Genomic DNA, 5,887 nt, shown 5'->3' with positions numbered 1-5,887 from the left:
TGATAATCCATATGGAATTTGTGGCACATAGCAGGGTTATTAATTAGCTAATAGCTGCTACTCTTAGCTATGGTCCTCATCATAGGAAAAAATAGCCTCCAGTCCATTGGCTTTTCAGCAGGGAAACATAAAGGGACAGTTTCTTTTCTTTTCTTTTTTTTTTTTACACATTACCCTCTTTATTCAGCCCCATAGCAATACATCAAATACAACAAAAGGAGGGGAGGGAGAGAAAGAGGGAGCCCTGTTATTCATTCCCAATACTATAACATAGCAACAAGAGATGAAGGGGAAGAGGTAGCCTTCATCAACTCTCAAGAAGTATTGCAGAGAGAGATAGGATGGGGATGAGATGATATAATCCACCTTTGGCTACCTGGGCTATGGAGTAGGAGTAGATTCAGTCCCTCCTTAGCTCCTCTCAAGTAGGCAGGTAAGAGCTGTTATCTTTTGACCACACTGCCAAATCAAGATGCAGGTTGGGTTTGGCTGTCTCCAGACTGACATTATGGTGGGGGTGGGGCTAGAAGCTGCCTAGACCTTCTCAGAATCTGTTAGGGAGGTTGGAACAGGCCAATCTGAATCGTAGTAATGGAAGGCAAGAGAGAGTTGGAGAAAAAGAAATCTGAGCAGAGAGCTCTCCCAGTGGAGCTAGGGTTTGGGTGTCATGGCCCTGGGCATCAAAGAAGGTACAGAAGAATGGATGCTAGGTGGTTCTGAAGGAGATTGAGTTACCAGATCCAGAATTCCCTGTTCTTTCATAGCTGGGCTCCCAGGGAGCTGGCTGTCTCCCCTCTTTGAGACTCTGGGTGAAAACTGGGGTCTGATCCCCCAGAAGCTGCTGACCAAAGTGAAGCATAGCATTTGGTGGCTGAATTTGGTCCCTATGGAGCTGAGGGGCTGGAGAGGACCCAGGCTGGGGGCTGTAGGATTGGGGGATCCCTGTGTCATCTCTTCTTCAGAGCCATAGTTCTCTTCTTGGTCACAAGGGTCCTTCAACAGTTCCTTTTAATAACTTCCTTGGTATTCATTTTGGGTGTTATGAGGGTTGCTAACATCATCTATCCCTGGTACAAAGAAGCTGGTTTTGTTGATGTAGCAAGTAGGTCCCCCAGAAAGCTACCTCTAGGTTTAAGGCACTCTGTGGGACAGCACTTTTTCAAAGCTATAATTTCTTAGGCCCTACTGATGTTACTTTTATCAGCCAACCAGAGAACACATTCAAAGTAAAACAAAATATTAAAAAATAAACTATATAGTAAAACAAAAGACAAGACTCCTGTCATAAACCACAGTGGGTATTCTTCTACAGGTCACCACACTACCAGGTGGGGAGGGAATACATAAGGAGAACATTCATGACCAGAAAATGTGCAGAAAGGACTTATACACAGAGTATATATGTGATCAGGGCTCATCGGCAAAGGAATGCATATGCCAGGTTTGTGTATGTACTTTGTACTTCCAGGGCACATACCTAGACAGCTCTTGTATAGGCCTGGACCAAGGCAACTCACACCTCCAACATTTCAAAGCTACAGATGCCTCCTGGCAATGTCATTGTATTGTTTTCCAATGTGCATGCTATCTTCTTCACTTTCTGATGGGTGTCTCTGTTGGTCTTATGGATGCTGAACCTCTCTTTGTTACCATCTTTAAGACTTTTAAGGGACATTTGCTGCTCTCTGTTAACATATCTCAGAAAACAGGGGCTAATCAGTCTGCTTTCCTGGCAAACCTCTTCTGATTCCTTCAGTCTCATTTTTTAAAATTTGAATTTTAAGTTTTTATACCTCTTTTGCTGGCAATTATTCCTAGAAATGTGCTTTAGAAAACCACCAAAGAACTGGGTGAAGCGGTCAAGTCATGTAAACAAGCATTTATTAAGCACTGTGCTAGGTGCTAAGGATTACAATGAAAGGCAAAAACAGTACCTTTTCTCAAGGAGATTAAAATCTAATGGGGGTGATAACATGTGAACAATTATGTACAAAAAGGATATGTACAGGATAAACTGGAGATGAACTCAGAGGGAAAGCACTCGAATGAAGGAGCATCAAGAAGAACTTTTTGCGGAAGGTGGGATTTTAGCTGACCCTTGAAGGAAGTGAGGGAAGGCAGTAGGCAGTGATGAGGAGGGAGAGCACTGTACGCTTGGGGTATAGCTAGTGCAAATGTCAAGGGTCAAGCTATGAAACAGCCAGGGAAGATGCCCAGAGTCTTGTGTGAGCAACGACAAGGAGGCCAGTGTCACTGGATTATTGAATATGCAGGGATTGGAGGTGTAATGTATTGGGTTTTTATTTTTTTTGTTTAGGCAACGGGGTTAAGTGACTTGCCCAGGGTCACACAGCTAGTAAGTGTTATATGTCTGAGGTCGGATTTGAACTCAGGTCCTCCCGAATCCAGGGCCGGTGCTCTATCTACCGCACAACCTAGCTGCCCCTGGTGTAAGTATTGGATGAGGTATGTAAGCTCACATGGGAAATCTGACAATCTGCTCTTGAGCCTGTTTGAGCTGGCTCCATGAGGAGACTGGAAAGGTAGAAATGGGGTCAAGTCATGAAGGGCTTTAAAAGCCAAATGGAGGATTTTATATGTGATTTTGGAGCGAATAGAGAACCACTGGATTTTATTAAATGGAGGAGGAGTTAGAGAGTGGATGATATGGTCAGACCTGTGCTTTAGGAAGGTGTTTTTAAGAGCTGACTAGAGGATGGGTGAAGATAGGCAAAGACTCACGTCAGGGAGATTAACTGCAAGGCTACTGCAGTAGTCTAGATAAGAGATGATAAAGGCCTCCGTCAAGCTTGTAGCAATGCTGAGGATGGAAGGGGGCACATAGGAGAGATTTTACAAAGAGTGAATTGACAGGACTTGGCAACACATTGGGTATGGGGGGAAGTAAGAGGAATTGAAGGTACCTTGGACAGTAACAGGGAGGTTAAGAAGAGAGGAGTGTTTTAGGAGAAAGATGAGTTTGGTTTTAGATGTGTTGAATTTAAGATGGACTATGGTTGGGGAAATTCCATTCAGTCTGGTTTGGGTAGGGAATGCTTGTTAGGGCTAGTGAACTTTAAGAGGTGTAGGTAAGAAGAGAATACATTCTAGGCATGTAGAACAACAGCCTGTGGGAAGGCAGAGAGATGGGCGATTGAACACGGAAGTCACAGAACTCAGCAACTTAATATGCCATTTTGGCTGGATTGTAGAGTGCATGAATCTCAGATTTTAGAGTTGGAAGGAATCTTGCTGTCTGTCTAGTCCAACCCATACCTGAAAAAGGATCCCCCCTATGACATACCCAGCGAGTGGTCACCCAGCTTCTGCTGAAGACCTCCAGTGAAAGGGCACCAGGGTTTGCTGGAGCCAGCTTGAACAGGCCCAAGAGCTGATTGTTAACTCTTCAGTGTAATCATTTATGGCTTATGAATTTGTGAATGCTATATGGATCTATTGATTGTTTAGGTTTAGGAAAATGATAGAGAAATGATCAATAATGTGAATTAAATGTGAATGTGTGTGCATTTTTTTTTCTTTCGGAAAGATAGTAGTTAAACATTTACCAGCACGCCACTGAGGGGAGAGGGACCCACTTTCTGCTAGGGCAGCCCATTCCACTTTTGAATAGTTGTAAATGTTAAAAAAGGTTTCCCCAACGAGAAACCTAATTTAACTCTGCAGCTCACACCTATTGCTTCCAGTTCTGCCTTCTAGGGACAAACAGAACAAACAGAACAAGTCTAATCAATCTTTCAAACACTTGAACACATTTACTGTGTCAGTCAAGCTGTCAGTCAGTCAACTGACTTTTTTTATTTTATTTTTTATTTTTTGCTTTTTGGTGAGGCAATTGGGGTTAAGTGACTTGCCCAGAGTCACACAGCTAGTAAGTGTTATGTGTCTGAGGCTGGATTTGAACTCAGATCCTCCTGACTCCAGGGCTGGAGCTCTATCCACTGCGCCACTTAGCTGCCCCGCAACTGACTTTTATTAAGTGCTCACTATGTGCCAGGCACTGTTCTTAGTTCTGTTAGTAGGTGTTCAAGGAGGACTAGCACTGCTGGTGTGAAGACTTGCTGAGTCCTTTTCAGGGTTGCTCATTTACCTTTGGTGTTTGTCTGGCACTCAACTCTCACCTGTGGCTTCAAGAAGCTGTAGCATGCAGAGCAGCCACCAGGATAAGAGTAACCCACTCATTGGTGAACTAGGGGATGTCTACCCCAAGCATGTGAAGATCTTCCCTGGTGGAATGGGTGGATGAGAACAGTTTGTTCCAATGGCCATGAAGGTGGCTGAAGCAGGAGCCGTGGAGCACTTAGAATTTGGTCAGACATTGAGGCACCAAGGTCATCCACCGCATCCCAGCATATCACCAGTTGTCCTGATTTTTGTTTTGCCACTGGCCTCTGATGACTCTGAAAGAGAAAGTGAGGATGATGACTTATGCAACTCTGCCTCACTTAAATCCAGTTCACACAGAAATCAAGACATTGCCCGTAATGTCATTGGTCCTCTAAGAAAACAAAGGACAAACAACAACTTAGTCCTAGATCTTTAAATCATCTGTTTTCTAGGCTAACCATCCTCAAATGAGCTTAGTCTATCATGGACTTGAGGCCCTTCACAATTCTGAATGCTCTTCTCTGAATGTTCTAAAGCAGAAGTGACAAACTGTGGGCCACGATACTCTATAGTGTGACCAGAACCACAATAAAATGTAACTGGGAAATATTTAAGAAAATAAATAAAAATGCAATAAAACATAGATAACATTACATTTTAAAACTAAGTCAGTAGGCTGCCTGCAGGGATCCTTACATATAAATTAGTGGTCTCCATTTCTGAGTTTGACAATATTGTTCTATAATTAAAATAGTGCCCAGAATCAAACCCAGAGTAGAATGCAGCATCTGCCAGGGCTATCTTAATGCATTGTAAGACTACATTCTCTTTTTAGGCTGCTATAATACTCTTTGGACCCACATTGAGCTTAATATTTTGGATCTTTTTTGGGCAAACTGCAGAGAAAGGCTATGTAGCCATACTACTCTTCTTCCTCTCCCTGCTCCCTTCACTGTTTAATTTTGAATTCAAATTTTGAACCCAAGTGTAAGACTTAACATTTATGCCTATTAAATTTCACCTTAAAGGATTTGACCCAGTGTTCCAGTAGGTAAAGATCTTTTTGGATAGTGACCTTGCCATCCAAAATACTAAGTATCTTTTCCATCTTCCAGTATTATCTCTAAATATGCTATGTGGACCACCTATGCCTTTACTGCAGTCCCTAGTAAAAATATCAAAACAGTACAGGGCCAAACACATATCAACTAGATGACATTTAATCTATAATGATTTTTTTGAGTTTGGCCATTCTACTAGCTCTCAACTCTACTATCATTTAGCCCACGTCTCTCTACCTTTTCCACAAGAATAATCTGCCATAGTGTGGGATGGTACACCTCATTGACTCTCTCATATTGCAATTGTCCAGGTGAATTATGATGAGGGCCCAAATGAGGATGGTGGCTGCGTGAGTGAGAGATATTGTGTTGGTAGAATTGAAAAGACACGGAGGAACTCAAGATGGCAGAGTGAAAAATAATTTCTTCTCCCTATCTCAAACGAACAAGAAAAATACCCCATAAGGCAAATAAAAAAAAAAACTTAAAGTCAACACAAGGGAATTCTTTTAAAGACAAAATGACAGAAAATGACCTCATTATCCCAAAGCTTGTATAAACAAAAAATGGAGAATCAATTGAAATATGTAAATTATCTTAAATCAAATATAAAAGAAGAAAGCTTAAAAGTTTTTTAGAGAGACTAGAGAAATGACAAATAAAAATAAAAGCTGTTTTTTTGTGTGTCAAAGGTAATAAAA

The 5,887-nt window shown here is 41.9% G+C and overlaps 1 pseudogene; it reads right to left on the bottom strand.

Annotated features, from left to right (window-relative positions):
* Positions 1 to 381: 381 nt before the first annotated feature.
* On the bottom strand, positions 382 to 859 carry LOC144456705 (histone deacetylase complex subunit SAP25-like; annotated as a pseudogene).
* Between the last annotated feature and the right edge of the window lie 5,028 nt (positions 860 to 5,887).

This window comes from Phascolarctos cinereus, unplaced genomic scaffold, assembly GCF_003287225.1.
Source record: "Phascolarctos cinereus isolate Bilbo 61053 unplaced genomic scaffold, phaCin_HiC Scaffold_4;HRSCAF=312, whole genome shotgun sequence".
NCBI classification, from domain to species: domain Eukaryota; kingdom Metazoa; phylum Chordata; class Mammalia; order Diprotodontia; family Phascolarctidae; genus Phascolarctos; species Phascolarctos cinereus.
Note: the sequence above shows the minus strand (reverse complement) of the source record. Positions and strands in the feature narration are given on the sequence as shown.